At 42.5% G+C, this 19,110-nt stretch overlaps 1 protein-coding gene across 1 annotated transcript in view; it reads right to left on the reverse strand.

Moving 5' to 3' along the window:
* Positions 1 to 968, reverse strand: part of HTR2C (5-hydroxytryptamine receptor 2C) — a 486,357-nt gene extending 485,389 nt beyond the window's left edge. The window contains exon 1 of the mRNA XM_066579897.1: positions 852 to 968. The gene's annotated coding sequence lies outside the window, so the exon portion shown is untranslated. The remainder of the gene's footprint in view (positions 1 to 851) is intronic.
* Between the last annotated feature and the right edge of the window lie 18,142 nt (positions 969 to 19,110).

Here is a 19,110-nt window from a genome sequence, read left to right on the forward strand (position 1 = left end):
GTCACAGGACTGCAGGTGAACCGTTAATCAGAGTTGTCACCTAGAACACAATGCAGTTCCAGAGAGTTACTGTAAATGATAAATTTAACCCTACATCTATATATTGTATGCTATCCAGCATCAGTTAACTAGAGTAGCAAGACTATGTGTAATCTCAACTGCCTAGACTAGTTCAGAATATAGAATATACTACCTAATTAGTGGCAACATAAATTAAGAAGTGCATTTCTTTCTGCAAGAGTTGTAATTTCATAAGCAAATTATACAAAAAATGAAGGATATATATATATCATTATGCTAATCCAAAAATGTATTTGCAGATAGATCTGTCTAATGCAGTAAATTATATATATATATATATATATATATATATATATATATATATATATATATATATTGCATTAAATATATTTATCTGCAAATACTTTTTTTTTTATATTAGCATTATGATGTGCCAAATGTCAAACTAAGCCTGCTGCAGCTATATCTGCCAAAGTCAACTCTTTCAGCACTGATGCACCTGTCATTATGTAGCTGTATAATGTCATAGTTGCAGAGTAAAATGGATACATGCTTGTTACACTGAAATAGAAAAGTTCAAAGAATGGGATTCTAGACAATGAATCAGATAATGGGATTTGCAACATAGTGCAATCAGCTGGCATGATTTTCTATGATACCAGTGAGCTTGGTGTCAGTTTAACAGTGCTATAATAGGATGTCCTGCATAATAATGCCCCCACACACAATTCCTATGAGTGATGTACCCTTTAGAGTAGCTGCAGGTAGCTGGATAGCTGCACTCTTCCTATGGATAAAAAGCTTAGCATTTCCAAGAAAGCAATTCTTACCTGTTCTGCAGACATCCAGAAAGTGAGTGAGACATTCATCCATTCATTACTCCTGCCCCTTGATCCTGGCTGTGAATGGAGTGAAATCGTGAGTTCTCCAAAGCTTCCAATGCTCCTTCTAATACAGTGCGGACTGTAATCCTTCAGAGAACAGCCCAGTCTGTAATCCTGTATCCTGCATAGAGGAGCTCATCATCTCCCATTCACTTAAACAAGCTCGGCTCTATTGTGAATTCTCATTTTAATGGGAGAGAGGTTTCCTCTGCAAGCTGCAAAAAACTGTAGGGGGCTACAGCATTCATAGTGCCAACCAGACCAAACTGCCACCTCCTGCTAACAGCTGCTGCACAAGTATCTCTGCAGAAATGCTCTCTCCAAGTGCTGCCCAGCTCACAGTACATACCACCATCAGCCAGGTACACTTTAACCTCCTCTGACATAAACTCAGGCTTTTACACAGCTGCAGCATAGAGAACACTGTCCAACTGTGTCTGCAATCAATTGTGATAAATATTAATGTCACTTTTCCTCTTTCCACATATCACTACTAGCTGTGATCCTAAGGCAATTCCAAGACTCACTTGGCTTGGGTAGGTTCCAAAAGTAGCCCTGACAGCCAAGTGAGCTACAGCCATGGTGGAGCTTAGTGCTTACATAAATAATATTACAAGAGCTGCAGAAATGCATCCAAAACAATTTCAGGATAACACTTTCCAGAGAATTGGGTCTATCAGGTCTGTAGTCTTTCAAACTGGAAAAGGCAGATGGATCCTGCACCACAAACAGAGGCAGCATGCAGAAAAACACTTTGCTGTAAGACTAATACATACAGTACTTGTGTATTAACAGATGTGTTTGTATTCTGCAACATTTACATAAACATAAAAGATACTGTAAACAAACTGCTTCTATATTATTATTATTGCATATTTATTATTTTATTCAAGGTCTTTGCTACTATTTTTATTATCTTTTGTATCAACAGTCTACATTTTCCAGAAATATTTATTTACTAATGGATTCATTCCAATACAGTCTGCAACAATGATGCTTCATTAAAACAACAAAAATACCCAGCACATACCAGGGGAAGGATGATTTCACACATCTTTTTTAATTCCACTGCAGTTTTTGATGCAGTCTTTTGAACCAAAGCCAGGAGTAGATTCAGCAGGGAGAAGTATGAAACTTCCTTCACGTTTTCCATAACTTTTGTATCAATTTCTTCATTCAGATCAAAAGATTGCATCAAAAACTGCCACAAAAATTATGATTTTTTTCTAAAGAGAAAACAGTGTGTATGTAACCATCCTAAGGCTTCTTTCACAAATACTTTTGAGCCAAAGCCAGGAGTGGAACCATCTAGAAGGAAAAGTATTAAGGTGGATTGTAGAATTTTACCCCACAGCCAAATCTACTGTAAATTCCACATTTTAAATTTGGATTTTGATGCTGAATTCCAGGGAAATCGCTGCAGATTTGCAAAGGGAGATATCTGCAGCAATTCCATGGCAAGTCCGACTCAGAATCCATATGTAAAGGTGCCTTTACACAAGGCGATTATTGCCCGATACTTGCATGGCACCGTGGTGGTCATACTGTGTAAATACAGCCAGCGGCAGGGCTCTGAGTGGGAGATCGCTCAGTAGTCACTTTGTTTAAGCTCGCTAAAATGACGCAAGTAATTTTTCGATCAGTGTAAACAAAAAACATTTAATCTTTCAATGACTGTCTGTTCAATGTGTATGGAGGTGGGCAGCTGGAGAAGACCTCCGGCGCACTCTACCTCCATTCACTGAACGATTATCGTTCCTGTGTGAAAGCACAGGGGTGATAGCCATTGGGAAGACTGTGGGGCGCTCACGTGCCCAACGGTTATCCCATATAAGTTACTAGAGATGAGCGAGCACGCTCGGTTAAGGCAGTTACTCGAAGGAGCATCGCTCTTCTCGAGTAACTGCATACTCATCCGAGGGTGCTCGGAGGGCGGCGGGGGATAGCGGTGGTCAGCGGAAGGGGGGGGGGGGAGAGAGAGAGATCCCTCTCACTCTCCCCCCTGCTCTCCCCCGCTCCCCCCGCCAGCCCCCTGCATCTGCTCGGATGAGTATGCAGTTACTCGAAAAGAGCGATGCTCGCGTAACTGCCTTAACCAAGCGTGCTCGCTCATCTCTAAAAGTTACCTTAAATCACAGAGATTTTGTAGTTGATTTGTTTGTGGTACAAGTGCAAGTATAAAATTATACCCAGTTGGAATTCGCCCAGTCCTTCCCTTGTATCTCCCATTTGATATACCGGTAAATGCACTCCTGGCCTTGATTCAAAAACTGCGATAAAAACTGCATGTGTAAGGCTGCTTCACACAGATGTACTTGTCTGAGTGGTGGACTCCGGCCGATCACCTATGATCACCTGAGGATAGGTCAGCAATAGTATTTTCTCCAGAAAACCCATTTAAGGAATTTCACCTTCAGGATTCAACTCTGGCTGAAAGGTTGAAGCACCAAATAATAATCCATCAGATATGTGAGCAGCTGTGATGCTACCTTGGTCACACAACCTTCATTGTTTGTTTTTTTTAAATAAACTGTTAATCCCTCTCATACCCGTCTCTCCTTGAAATAAATAAGAGTGTGATCATCTTTCAACAAAGACAGAAGCACTGTGCAGGTCCATGAAATTCACCGTACCCCTGTTTTCCCAATACGTGATGGTCCCAGAGTTAGGACCTGCACCTACCAAGCACTTCTGAAATATCCTTTGGATATGATAAAAATGGGAAACAGGAGCTTAAGTAAACATGTTCTCAATTTACCAATTCAGTCATAATTCCTTTAATCGGTGTTGCCAGCTGTCCAGAAATTCCCAGATAGTTTGTAAAAGTAGGGGGCTTTTTTGCAGTGGCCATGAGAAATATTAGGTGCGTGAGTGATTTTTTTTACGCTAGTGGTTCTTGAACAGGTTATTATGATTGTAATTATCATCATTTTACAATTCACATTAAATGCTGGTAATGAGCTCATATTAGTATCTGGCTTCTAGACATTCAATTAGAGATGAGCAATGAGTGGAATAATCGGGCTGTGTAGGTATCAGGCCGATTTCACTAAAGTCATTGTGAATTAGGACAGTCGATTCCGTCTCTCGTTATAGTCAATAAGAGGAAAACTCTGGTTCACTTTTTTTGCCCTCCCGGAGGTACCAAATACAGCCAAAGTCCCCAAATTGCATGGGAATACAGCACACATCTGAGGAACACTGTGCTCCTCCCAAACGTTGGTAAAAATAATGCATAGTGATGTGGGGGAACCAATCGCAGCACAGGGGTGTCACAAAGACTACCAAACATTTTGCTATGCAAAACTGCAAGTGTGCTGCTTGTTTTACAAGCAATGTCATAGCGTTTGCAAAGGATAAATTATAACAGAACAGCCAAGCATGGACCTTCTCCAAGGAAAAGCTGTAAGGCTACAGCTGTTTCTTGTGCTTTAGAACATTTTTATTTTGGGAGAAGCAGGAGGAGAAAATACGCAGAAGCAGGAGAAGAAGAACAGCAGCCGTTACACCAGCACTACCACCAGTAGCAACAATACCTTAGGGGCAGACTGAGCTCCTCATGGAAACATGAGAAATGTAGCGCCAAAATTCCATATTAAGATAGTTTCAATTTGGGGGGAAGTAAGAGGAGGAAGCATGGGGGAAGTAAGAAGTGGAGAATAGCAGCACCAGCATCTTGAGGGCACATTTTGAGTAGCAGTAACAGCATCTTGAGGGCACATTTTGAGTAGCAGTAACAGCATCTTGAGGGCACAGTATGGTCTTTGGTATAAATCTATGTTCAGTCATATGCGAGTAAAAATTGTCAGTGTGCTAACTAATCAGTGGAATCTGCCATGGGGGTACAGAAGTCAGGTGCCTGGTTCATATTTATAAATGTCAGGCGATCCACATTGTCTATGGGCAGGTGGATGTGTCTATCAGTTATCACACTCCCAGCTCTGCTGAACACCCTTTCTGATAGCACACTGGCAGCGGGTCAGGTCAGCATCTCTAAAGCATGTAGTGCAAGCACCGGCCACTAGATACCCAGAAGTAAAAAGGGCCAACTCAATGTCCAAGTACATCCATGTGGGAGCTTACATACTCTTAGACCATCATGAATAAGTGCTGCCTATGACTGCAAGTCCTACTCTGTGCGTTTGTTGCTGGCTGAGATGGGCTGAAAAGCTATGCCACACCTCTGTTTGACTTCCCTTCCAACAATGGTGGTGCTGCCATTCACCATGAGCCCCACAGCTGAAATCCAATGCTGATGCATCCCCACTGCCATGTGGAAATGCTGTGCTCAAGCTGCTTAACAGTCTGTCCTAATACTGCTGCATTTTGCGGTCCCTCTCCACTGCCGGAATGAGATTCATCCTTTTGGCCCTGTTGCAGGGATTAAGGAGGGTGGCCACAGAGTAATGACCTGATGTTTTGATGTGGGCTATACGGTGGTCCTTCTGCAATCATGTTGGCATAAAAGCACTTGATTTGCCTCAAAGTGCCTAATGGTGATGGCTCACATTCCTTGGGGTCAGGCCCAAGAGTGTCCTCTAGGTGTTTCCATTATTCACAAAGAATAGTTGGTGTTAGTGATGGATAGAAGGAATGTTGCATAGCCCCCTGCGCTGCCACTGGTCCTATATATTATCCTTCTCTTCTTCCTCCAGTATACTTCTTCCATGGATGGATAAATATATTGGAGATGTCCCCCTTTCTAGTCTAAAGCCACCCTCCCTGTGGTGTTGCGTAATGGCAGACTGGGCAGACAGTTGGGAGATTGGTAACCCTCCCTCCTCCTCCTGTGACAACATGTCATTGTGACTGAGGACCTGTAGCATTTTTTCCAGCAGGCAGACAAAGGGATGGTCCTACTGATCAGTGTGTCATCACGACTGACCGTTTTAATTGCTTCTTCAAAGCAGGCAAAAACAGCACACGTCTTTGATCTGCAGCCGCTCCACAGGAGATAAGTGACCAACTTCTATACAGCATCTGCTAATGGCATTCACCATCGGATACAGCTCTACAGCTGTTGTTTGGAGTAGGTGCTCAGTGACACCCCTGTGCTGCGATTGGCCCCTGCACTACGATACATTATTTTGACCAATTTGTTTGTGAAGAGCACAGTGTTCCCCAGATGTATGCAGTACGCCCATGTAATTTGGGGGGCTTTGGCTGCATTTGGCATCTTCTGTAGGGCAAATTAGTGAACCAGGTTTTTACTCCCAATGATTTTAGTGAAATTGGCCCAATACCTACACAAACTGATAATTCCACTAATTGCTCATTTATAAGTAATACATGTCCGCAAGTTAGATACTGATACGAGCTCATCACTAACATTTAATATGAACTGTTAAATGATGATAATTACAATCATAATAACCTGACCTAAAAAAAATTCATGGACTTGCCTAATATTTTCAGGGTCCCTGCAAAAAAGCCGCCTTTTTTGTAGAGTGTCCAGGAATTTCTCGCGGTTGGCAACACTGTTTAAAGGAATTATTACTGTATTGGTAAATTGAAAACATATTTATTCAGGCTCTTCTTTCCTATTGTAAGCTACAATTTTTATCATTTCCAAAGAACATTTCAGAAGTGCCCGATAGGTGCAGGTCCTAACTCTGGGAGCATCACCAATAGGGAAAATAGGATTCCGGTGGGTTTAATGGACCTGCACAGTGCTTCTGTCTCCGTTGCAAAACAGTCACACTCTTATTTATTTCAATGGGAGACGGGTACAAAAGAGATGTACAGTTTATTTGAAAAAAAAGAAAGCAAAAAGATAAATGATGTGTGACCAAGGAAACCACAGTTTCATAAATGTCAGGTGAAGCACATTGTTTGTAGACAGGCGGATGCGTCTGTCAGTTATCACACCCCCAGCTGTGCTGAAGACCCTTTATGATAGTACACTGGCAGCAAGGCAGGCCAATACCTCAACAGCATGTTAAACAAGCCACTTGTCCAACTTAGACACCTAGAAGTCAAAGGGGCCAATTCCATGTCTGAGTACATCCACGCAGGAGCTGACACACTCTTGGACCATTGTGGATAAGTGCTGTCTGTGACTTTGAGTCCTATCTTGAGCTGTTGCTGCAGGCTGCAATAGACTGAAATAATGATGCCACACCACTGTTAGACTTCCCCTGTCAAGGATGGTGATGCTGCTCCGGTGCCTTCCTGCTTGTCTGCCATGAGCCACACAGTTGCTATCCATTGCAAATGCACCCCACAGCCATGTGGAAATGCTGTGCTCAAGCTGCTAAACAGCCTTTCCTGATAATTCTGCATGTTGAGGTCCTTCTCTACTGCTCAAATGAGATTTGTCATTTTGCTCTGGTAGCGGGTAAGGAGGGTGACCACACAATAATGATTTGATGTTTTGATGTGGGCATATTCAATGGTCCTTCTGCAAGAACTGCAACATAAAAGCACTAATGTGCCTCAAGGTGCCTATGGGTGATAGCCCACATTCCTAAGCATGTCCTCTTGCAGCGTCCGAGGAGTGGGCCTACAGCTGAGGAGATAGCAGGGTAGATTTAGGCCTTGTCACGGGGGTCTACCATGTCCTCCCCTGGGGGTAGCTTGAGACCCGACCAAGTTACTGCTGGCGAATTTTCACAGGGTAACATAAGATGCGGTTTACCTTAAGAACGTTTTGTCACTCGTGATGCCACCATTTCTTCCTCCAGATGGTTAAATAAAGTAGTCCACACACAGGGAGAAGTTTCAGAGCAAAACCGGAAATGGTTGGTTGAGCCCATTTACTTGTGAGGAAAACTATTTACAGTCCATGAAACTTTACACACACCAGCATCACTGGTGCACACTGAATACTGGTGTGACAGGGAGGATTCACAAGTTGTCAGACAAATTCACAGTCCTAGTTATCTGTGGGGTTCTGCTCCCAGCCACTCTCCTTCTCTTTCTCTCTCCAGCTCTCTACTGTTCAATACTCACATTTAGGAATCACACTCAGCACTGCATGGTGGTTCCTCTCACTCTCGCTCTCAGTCCTCCATATTAGATGCAGGGAGGCCTGGGTGAATAAGGCCCAGGGCACACATCAAGCCATGGCTCTGCCTCTTCCATCCTGGGGCTCCTCGTGCAACCAGACTCAGTTTCTACTACTCAACAGAGTCCACTCTTTTCTCTCTCTGCACTGCTTGCAAGAAGACCCAAAGACACCACTCATATATATATATATATATATATATATATATATATATATATATATATATATATAACACGGTCATGTGATATACAACAAGATACATTTTCCAGACATAACTCAGGGGCCACCAAACTCTGGCTGGTCCTGCCATCCACGTAGAATAGCTGGGGTTAGTGATGGATGGAAGAAAAATTGTGCAGACCCTCCCCTGCTTCTGGTCCTTAATTAGTTCTCCTCTTCTTCCTCCTCTATTCTTCTCCCACAGGTGGAGAAACGTGTTGGAGAATACACCCTTTTTTTGCCCAAAGCCACCCACCCTGCAATGTTGAGCATGGGTGGACTGGCCACATAGTTGCAAGATTGATATGCCTTCCTCCTCCTCCTATGACAAAAACACATAATTGTCCCTGAGACAATGGAGCATCTATTCCAACTGGCAGACAACAAGGATGGTTGTACTGATCAGTGCAGCATCACAGCTGACCATTTTGCTCACTTGCTTAAAGCAGACAAAATAGCACACATGTCTTTGATCTGGAGCCACTCCACAGGCGTCAAGTGACCGACCTCCATACAGTATGTGATAATGGCATACACCATCGGGTATCCGTAATCGCTCTCTGCTGCTGACTCAGCTTCAACATATACAACCTGGAATTCCACGCGCTCATGCAGATTGTATAGACAGACAGACTTCACCGCTGGATTGCTGTGTTCTTACTGGCTTCTCATTTAGCACTTCATAAAAATGGGCCATCCTTTTTTATTTTTCTTACTTTTTAATGTAGTTTTATGTAACTTATCAGCTAATTTTGTAGTTTGCAGAAAACCACTGCTAGCTGCATAAGACCTGCAAATAATTTGTAGTGGCCGAACTGTTGACTTTGAACGACATCTGAGGCCGCTGACACATACTGTGTGTATTTGTTGTTTCCCTGTTTGGTTTTCTTTTTGTTTTATATTAACCAAAAAAAGCACCTCCAACTCAATAAGTCCCAATCCCTGGGAGGCACAATGTGTGAGAACAGAAGACCACAGACTAGCTTGTGTCTTTGAAAGCTGCCCCTATTTGGAGCAGTGTAAGTGAATTCCCCAAACCTCACTGATAGCAGCATAAGCATTGCAAATAATTCATAGTGGCTGGACTGGTGACTTTGAATAACATCCGAGGCGACAAACAGGGTACTGCAATATTCCCCAAAGTGTAGTTTGTCTGTCTGCTTTGCTGCTATACACATTGACTGCAGCAGAAGTATACCCTCTCCCAATTTACAGACCACATTTCACATAGGCATATAAATGGAATACAGCTCCTTTCTCTGTTCCCTTCAGTTTTACACCGGTATACAAGTTTTTACACGGCAAAGCCTTATATCCTCTGTAGAATATCACCTTTTTTAATACATACTATTATAATACATACTACTAATATAAAAAATTCCACCAAATTAAAAAAAAAAATCTTTGAAATAAAATTGTGATTGAAACAGTATACAATTTTCTGAGGATAGATCGACTTTCGAGAACGGCTGCTAGTTATTATTTATTTTGTTTTGCTATAGAATAATTTCTGTAGCAGACATCTTTCCGGCAGTGGCTTATCAGTATACAGCCCTATGGAGCCAACATAGTCATACTGCTAAATTAATTCATACAATCTTAAATTAGGTAACTCTAGCACAGCATGTATGTCAAAATGACTTTTCTTGTTACATATTATAACCTTTAGAATAATAAATTGGCTTTACGTATTTTACTGTCTATCAATAATTCATGTCTGAATGAGGATATCTCTAAATACCATTAGGCTTAGATAATAGTTCAAGCTAAAATGTTATTGGAGAAAAACTTTTGATTTCGGAAATTGTTAAAATTGAGATTCATGCAGTATCATAAATTAGCTGAAATGCCTAATGAATTGGAGAGCCAATAGAAATGATTGTTATGTAACAAACATGATTACGTTTCGATTTTCCTCTACTAATCTAAAATGATAGATTCAGCCCAGACAAACCCTTGTCTGCTCTATTGCTTTCCAGATAAGTTGCATGCTCATGCTTCTTACTATTTCAAGCCAATATGCACCACCAGTATATATATATATTTTATATCAAAAGTTTAAAAACCCATATGTATTCCAATATATGCTGCCATTTCTGGACACTGGAGCACTCATTATAAGTTGTTTACTCCAATTCACTTTTCAGCTTTTTTTATAGACTAGGACAATTACGGCAGAGTCATCTCATTATCATTAAAGCGAAAGTACAACAGGATGAGGTATCCGTGCTCCAGGTATGGAGAAACATGTATGGGAAAATTCCCAAGAGGGATGGACTTACTTGTCTGATATGGAGTCCGTCAGTTGACAGAACTCCACACCAAAGGGTCCACTTCAGCCTTATAATCCCTCTGGTATAGGATCCTGATAAGGTTAGGAGAGCAGCAGGGGGAAGGTATCAGAGGTGTTCAGCCTCGAGGTAAGCAATGTAGAAAAAAGCTTAATCCCTTTTGAGCTACTTAAACACCTGCAAGTGGGATATTGTACTGGAGTAAGGTAAGATTAATTTACTCTACAGGGGAACTCTTGGTTCAACCATTTCCTCCTGTTCCACTCCAACCATTTCCTCCCCGGTTCCTCCCCGCTTCACTTCAAATGATGTAATGGCTGCAGGGTTTCTTCTTTTAAATCCTTATTAGCAAGCATCCAATATTAGACACTGTTACATGTAGGTAGGTAGTCAGCGGCAACGCATTTCAGGGTTCACCCCTTTATTAAGCCTAATCATCAAGGGTATATTGTGAACCCCGAAATGCATGTGTTTAAGTAGCCAAAAGGGACTAGGCTTTTTTCTTGCTTCTACATTATCATTAAAGGTATTTAATGACCGCTCCTCTACTAATGTACTACATGTTTAGTTTACAATATGATATTACTGTAAGTTGGAGGCAGTCCTCCACTGCCTGCTCTCAAATGATTGACAGGAGTGACCACTAGATTAGAACTTAAGGTGAAAGAGGGGAAATTGTTAACGAGTCGTACATTGATTTAAAGGAATGTTGCCATCCAATAGGTGGCGCTGCAGAGATATAATAGGTGGCGCTGCAGAGATATCGATTCATCTTCCTTATTTGCATAAATTTCCCAGAGGAGCGTGCAGTGCCTTATAAGTAGAGATGAGCAAGCACCAAAATGCTCGAGTGCTCGTTACTCGAGTCGAACTTTCAGTGATGCTCGAGAGTTCGTTTCGAGTAACGAACCCCATTGAAGTCAATGGGCGACTCGAGCATTTTGTATATGACTGGTGCTCCGCTAAGGTTTTCATTTGTGAAAATCTTAGCAAATCACCAAAGTCATGTAAAAAACACAGAAATGGATAGGGCAGGCGAGGAGCAATATGCAGGGCTGCATTTCGGGCTCTGAGGTCTCACTATTAAGCCACAATAGTGGCAAGAGTGCCCCCCCCCCCCGCACTGTCAGCATAAAGATCGTTCTCCTCTGCCACAGCTGTAACAGCTGTGGCAGAGAAGAACGATGTTAGCCCATTGAATTCAATGGAGCTGGCAATGCAGCCGGCTCCATTGAAAGCAATGGGCTGCCGGCGAGCGCGGGATGAATTTTCGGGAAGAGCTTAAAAATATAAGCCCTTACCTGAAAATCATCCTAAAATGTGTAAAAATAAAAAAAAATGTATACTCACCTTTCCGCTGCAGCCAGAGTTCAGCCGCGTCTGGCCGGCAGTTCTTCTGAACTGCACTGAGTAGTATTCAGCAGCCGGGGATTTAAAATCCCCGCCTGCTGAATGAGCTGACTCTGATTGGTCACAGCCTCACCAATCAGAGGCAGCTCTCACTCACACCCATTCATGAATTCATGAATGGGTGAGTGAGTGCTGCCTCTGATTGACTCAGCGCAGGGACCAATCAGAGGCAGCACTCACCCATTCATGAATTCATGAATGGGTGTGAGTGAGAGCTGCTTCTGATTGGTGAGGCTGTGACCAATCAGAGGCAGCTCATTCAGCGGGCGGGGATTTTAAATCCCCCACTGGTGATAGATCAGCAGTTCAGCACCACAGTGCAGGGGACAGCAGGAGAAGACGCGGCTGTGCCCCGGCAGCTAAAGGGAGGTGAGTATCTAATTTTTTTGTTTTTTAAATCACTTTTAATTCATTTCCAGGGAATGGCTTATATGTAAAGCCCTTCCCTGAAAAAGAATTTGGGTGTGCCAGCAGACCATTGTCTTCAATGGAGTCGCCGGCAGCAGCAGCGGCTCCATTGAAGGGAATGCCTGCATTTTTATTCTTTTTTACACTAAAATCTTTCTTTTTCAGGGAACAGCTTATATGTAAAGTCCTTCCCTGAAAAGGAATGCAGGGAGCCAGCAGGCCATTGTTTTCAATGGAGCCGCCGGCAGCAGCCGCTGCTCCATTGAAAGCAATGGGTGCATTCCCTATGGTGCACGCATGTCCTATCTTTGCAGGCACGCACCTGCAAAGTACGGACATGTGCACACACCATAGGGAATGCAGTGTTGTAAATACAAGCGTGTTTTGGTGCGTGCGTATGCACGCACCAAAACACGCTCGTCTGAACGCACCCTTAAGGTTGATTTTCAGGTAAGGGCTTATATTTTTAAGCCCTTCCCGAAAATTCATCCCGCGCTCGCCGGCAGCCCATTGCTGTCAATGGAGTCGGCTGTATTGCCGGCTTCATTGAATTCAATGGGCTAACATCGCTCTTCTCTGCCACAGCTGTTACAGCTGTGGCAGAGGAGAACGATCTTTATGCTGACATAAATTTTTTTTTATTTTTACACATCTAAGGGCGCCTACCCACTTGCGATTTTTTTTCCTTTGCGTTTTTTCTGAAGAGCAATTAGGATAGAATGTGTTCTTGTCCACTTGCGGTTTTCTTTTCGGTCTGTTGCAATTTTTAACATAGGAACTGTCAGTTGCATATGTGTCCTTATTTTTCTCTTAATGCACCCATGAATGTCAATGGAAATTAATGGAAAAGGCGCGAAAAATGCCGAGAAAAACGCGCGCAAAAACGCTGCGTTTTTCACGCACGACAATCGCAAACGCCAGTGGGTAGGCGCCCTTAGGATGATTTTCAGGTAAGGGCTTATATTTTTAATCCCTTCCCGAAAATTCATCCCGCGCTCACGGCAGCCCATTGCTTTCAATGGAGCCGGCTGTATTGCCGGCTCCATTGAATTCAATGGTCAATGCTCGTTTAATTGAGACGAGTACCGCGTGGTGCTCGTCTCGAGTAACGAGCATCTCGAGCACCCTAATACTCGAATGAGCATCAAGCTCGGACAAGTATGCTCGCTCATCTCTACTTATAAGTCTTCTCACTCACCTCTCAGGTATCTTCTCATGCTCCTTCTGCATGCCCCCACTCACCCCCCTGGTGTCTCCACACACTTTTTGGGTGCTCTATCTAAAAGGGTTCTGTCATTAAAAAACTGAAAATTCTATACTCACTTATTCCTTCCTCATAAGTCTACTTAGCAGATCTCCTCGCTGATCTTCTGCTGTCTGCTGCAGTCCTAGGGGTCACCTCATCTCCAGCTGTCTGATTCTCCTGCTTTCTGTGATGTTCCGTATATTCACAGGCAGTCTCTGTCCTGCCCGGCAATGTACGCTAGGTCACTAAATCATAGTCTGGCAGGGAGTGCTGAGCTATTGCAGAGACTGCTCATGTGTGCTGTCTCTGCAATAGATCAGCATTCCTTCCTAGCGAATGAATGCTACATCACAGGGATGTGACCTTCACTGACCTACAAGAAGAGAATGTGAGGAATGCATGCTTCATAACAAAGAGAAGAGAATCCAGACGGCTTGTGGTGAGCGGACACGGGGGACTGGTTAAGCCCATTGAGAAGAAGATGCGTTTGTGGAGGAATATATGAGTATAGAAATTTCTTTTAATGACAAACCCCTTTAAGGAGAAATGACACCTTTATTTTATTCTGTTATGTTTTTTTTTACTTTTTTACTACCATGATGTCATATAATACCCCTGGGGTTCATTCACATTGTATTTCTTTTTTTATTTCATACTTTGCCACTGTAGCTGTGGCATCCATTCAAGCTTGGAAGTTACAGGAGAAAATATCCCTTTGTAGTGACAATAGTTACTAACAGAGCTTCCACTTTCACTCTTTAGTACATAGCACTCATTGAGCACTATGTAGCCTGGAAAGGAGAAGGCCGAAGTTAAAAAGTGCTCCTTCCTTCTCCTCTGGGTCCTAGGCTGTGTCTGACAGCTGAGGAGCTGACCTGTTTCTGCTTTATTGCAGGCGCAGAAGCTTTAATCCCACATTGTACTTCTGTTATTGACTGGGATTAAAGCCCAGGACCAAGTGCCACATATTTGCAGTGCTTGCTTCTTAAGGTGTTAAGTTATGCTGCTGCATGTTTAAGAGGAGAATCACATTGGCCAGTTCATGTAAGAAAGCACTTGAAGACTCTCCTCCCGTGACAGTTATGACACCTTGCTTCTCTTCTGTTACTAGTTATTCATTTATGTTTGATGCCTACAACACAGGGTAGTTTGCCCAAGTACAATTCAGCTGCATATTATTGTATATTAGCTTACTTTTATTTTTGGCATTATGTAGTCCTGTAACAGTATGGCAGTTGATGATGGAGCCCACATAGCGTAACATAACGCCATGCAGAAAGAAATGCCATGTTATTTGGCAGCGATGTATGGTATAGTGTGGAGGCCCATATTTAGTAAAGTGATGTTGGTGTAAGCATCACTGCTGTGGTTGGGGCTTAAACCCGAGTTCCCAGCAGTCACGGTGGTTGTTAACAGGGAGAGTTTGGTCATCAAACCACAGCAAGTGTACGGGTGTAAATCGACCCCCAAAGCTACCTGCCGGAGTATGGTTAGCTCTCATCACCAAGTAATCAGCAGCACTCAAATGTAGTTTCAATAGAGGTAACGTTATTAATCCATGCACATCCACCGTTCGGGATCATGGACCTACAAATCCCCACAGTAAGTCCAAAGGCACAAGAAATCAGGCTCGAAACGTTGCCTTTTTACAACATGGAGCAATAAAGTGTTTTTGATTTTTTCACACCTTGGAGTATGGTTAGCTATCTCTCGGTCAAAGTACTCCTGGTGAGCTGGTGGGATTTCCCATATTGCTGAGGTCCACAGTGCTGAAGTAGTTCTGTCGGATGAAAAGACCTGCTGAATACCGTGGGTGGGACAATGCAGGAGGACTTGGTGACCAGTGGATGGCAGAGTGAGTGATATCATCAGTCACCTGTGGGTGGAAGTAGTGAAGCTACTAGTGGACTGTTTAGTATTTTGATAGTGAGTTCACTCAGCAAATGCTCACCATTCTGAGTATCCCAGAGGAAACATTAACCACCATCAGATTTCTGTTGCTACTGCTAAGAGTATGCCTACTTGTTCAAAGACTGTAACCATTATACTTAAGACTTTTTTGCCTCTTGGAATAAAAGATGAGTTTGAGTTGAATCTTCTTCCTTCCTGCTCTTTTCCGTGCACCATCTCATAAGAACCTGCGGTTTAGTAGCACCAAGCCCCGGCATGGGGCATGTGCCATCATCACTGCTCCACAGTCTTTCAGTTACTCAATAACCTTCTTTACATTCCTCCTTACTCCAGAATATCAACGTTCATCATTACATGCACAGTGCTTTTAAAATAAGCTCTTTGTGCCATTGCTCATTACTTGGCACTTACTTGCCCAAGGTCTTCACTGCACAGAAAGCACTGTGCTAGATTAAGAGCAAAGAAGTTTAAAAGGTCCAGGAAATTAATTAATAAGGCAAGCAGGGAAAACTAAATGAAACAGATAAGTTGAGGCAATGGTTTTGTGAGCTTTTGGTCCGAAATAGGGCTGTATGGTACAGTAAACGGCAACTGGAAAGTCAGAACAGCTCTATTTAACAAAGCCAAGTAGACCGATACACAATAAAAGCAGGCTGAAGAGAAAGCATAAAATAGAACTTGCTCCAGTAGCCAAGGAGCAGGTCAAGAATTAGGTGTGGGGTCAAAACATTGAAGATACATAGAAAAAGAAATAATACATTTTTAATTGAGGTCTGAATTTTCCCAGACATTCGGTAAGGAGTTATTAATCAATTGTTCATGTATTGTGTTAAATATGTCTTTCATTTCCAGGAACTAATAAACCTAGAGGTGGATTCACTTTTTACATCCCTGGTAATTGCATTTCAGCTCTTTGTAATTGAAGAAAAAGAACTATAAGGTGGACCTGTCAGGTCAACTAAGTGAATTAGCTCTCGAATTTATGTTGGCTGTGCGGCAGCACACGGCTGGGTTCAGGCGGACCATTTTGCCATGATTTCTATGCTTTATAAGTATACATTGTAGTAAAATATGGAATGAAGCAACATGAAAATCAGATATTAATATACTTACTTTTAGAATTTACTCACCTCCAGTCTCACCATTTCTGTTAGGCAAGCCGAACCACGTATCCACTTTCCAGCAAAGCTCCTGTGGCCATCCCTGTTTGCTTTCAGCCACCAGCTGTACTGCCATAATGGCCAAAGGTCACTAATGTAAGGTCTAGTGGCCCATTTGAAGGAGCAAATGCCATGGATCACTGACCTGCTTAGTAAGGTTAATCCTTCGTGTTACTCTTCTTCCTGGTTTCTATCTCTGACTGTGATCATGACTTTGCTTTTGTTACTGGAGAGCACTTCTGCCTTGCTCTCTGGATTGGTCACTCGGCACCTGTTGTCCTCCCCCTGGTTATGACTCCTAGATCGTCCGCTGACTATGTCTCCACCACCTCTTACTGCTTGTCTCACCCCGATCACTTTCTTTGTGACATACCTTTCTATCTATGCTACAGTTCCCTTAGAGCACCCACCACCAATAGGCAGGGACTATAACCTAGGAATTCAATGGAGAAAACCTATACCTCCTTGTGGGCCTTAAGGGTGAAGAACAAAGAAATACTTTAGACTCCACACCCTAGTCTAGCCAGCGCCAAACCAATTTTGGCTTAGAGAATCCACTTCTTTTGTAAGAAATATAACATAATTTTTTATCTTCCCTTCATTTCCACTGGTTGGGGGCTCCATCGCATCAGTTTACACTTTTACACCATAGCAGTAAGGTCATTGTTATATCATGAGCCCCTACAATGACATGTTGACCATAGTGACCAAACTAGAATAAGCCTCTACTACCTATGGAAAAGAAACAGTGACAAAAATATAAAACTCCGTAGAGTAGTGAGGATCTGAGCAGTCAAGTGAGGAGTTCGAAAAGTAACTGTATTGAGAAATCTATCATTCTATCATAATATCATGACATCCTTTACTCATATCAGTTTGGCTACATAATACATTTGTGCTTTACTGCGCCCCAATACTGTTTTGTTTACTTTGACATTTTACATTTGACACTTGGATGGAAAAAACATAAAAACAAAATAAGAAAAAAATGGTTTTGTGGTTATATATGAATTATATCGATATTTACTGTCTTAATGCATTAGAAGGTAAAGGAGTTTTCCAAGTTATTATTTTTATGGTCGAAACATTTTTATTAAAACAGACGTTATGTGGGTTCAGTTATTGTCAAAGAAGAACTACATTGCCCACATTGTGGTGGGGAGGGGTTGTACGTGCTTTGGGAGTTACTACTGTCTCCAATTTTCTAAATATATGAACAATAGAATAATTAAAACTAAATCTATATCCAATATGTGGGAGGGGAACAGCAGGGCAGGGCATTGGTCCCAGGCCACTTATGGCTCTAGTCTATCACGGGGGCATTTGGTATACAAGTCATTATTTTCAGATCGTTTTTGGCCCCTATATAAAATCAATATACTCATCCTTGGCCCCGGCATCACGGCATCTGACAGGTGACATCAACAGGTCTTCTGGCCCAATGACGTTCCATTAACTTGTCCTGTGGTCATCTAATGCAGAAGCCCTCAGACGGTTCACAGGACATCCCTGATGATGTCTATGTTGAGTCTCCTATTGGCAGTAAACAACCTATGTGACGACAGCGTACCAAGTAAAGGAGGCACCGGATGATGGAAGCCACGGTGGGGAAGCAGCATAGCAGCGGGGAGGTGAGCACTGGTGTATTTTTTAATTTTTAATCCGACTCACCTCCCTATTGCCACCAAAGGAATTTTTAACTTCAGGGTCTCCTGCTTCTCTCTTTTCTTAAATAAGATGCTGTTTATAGTGATGCACTATTAGCTCGTTGGCATTGAAGGAATAGATTTACCCCAACTATAGGGACAGTAAGTGTTTTAGCACTATGATTATAATTTACCATACTGTAGGCAATAGATAGGAAATACACAGAATTTGTATAACCTGCATTTCCTCACAAGTATCTACAGTAGCTGACAATACAAAGAGATGAAATCCCCAGCCAGTAAGTGCGTTTTGGCCTACTGTGATGGCACGGTGGTCACCTTAAATGACATTGATGCACTAGGTTGTCATATGAATGTGACACTATGTGATAACAAGTAAACAAGTATATATACAAGAAGTGGATGGATGGAAACAGAGGGCTTGCTAAGAATGCATGCGGAAAAAAGAAACAACTCAAATTGCACAATACAAAAACCTAAATGGGTCGTCCCATGAGAACCCTTCTATTTTTATGACAAGTCAAGTAATCCATTGAAGTAAGATAGATAGGCAGTAACTTCTAAAGCCAAACTCCTATCATAGCCAAGAAGGACAAGCTGTAAATCCTTTATCCCAGCCAAAAAGCTGGCCATACAAGCACAGGCTGTTACAGAATGTATGCTGCCTGTCCTGACCGCAGCTTGTTTTTGGATTACGCCTGTGTTCACACCCTCAGGTACTGCCCTTGGCCTTGTATAGCATCATCAGCCACAACACTGAGACTATTTCTGCAAGTAATGGCTCGGCGCCCATAGCAAAGACCAAATCCTGCTTGCAGCAGTCAAGGGCGAAACCAGGGGTTCCCCAAGTGCTTCCTCTAGATATAGCCTAAAGTCAAATCAGTGTG

The sequence above is a fragment of the Eleutherodactylus coqui genome, chromosome 10 (genome assembly GCF_035609145.1).
Source record: "Eleutherodactylus coqui strain aEleCoq1 chromosome 10, aEleCoq1.hap1, whole genome shotgun sequence".
NCBI lineage: Eukaryota > Metazoa > Chordata > Amphibia > Anura > Eleutherodactylidae > Eleutherodactylus > Eleutherodactylus coqui.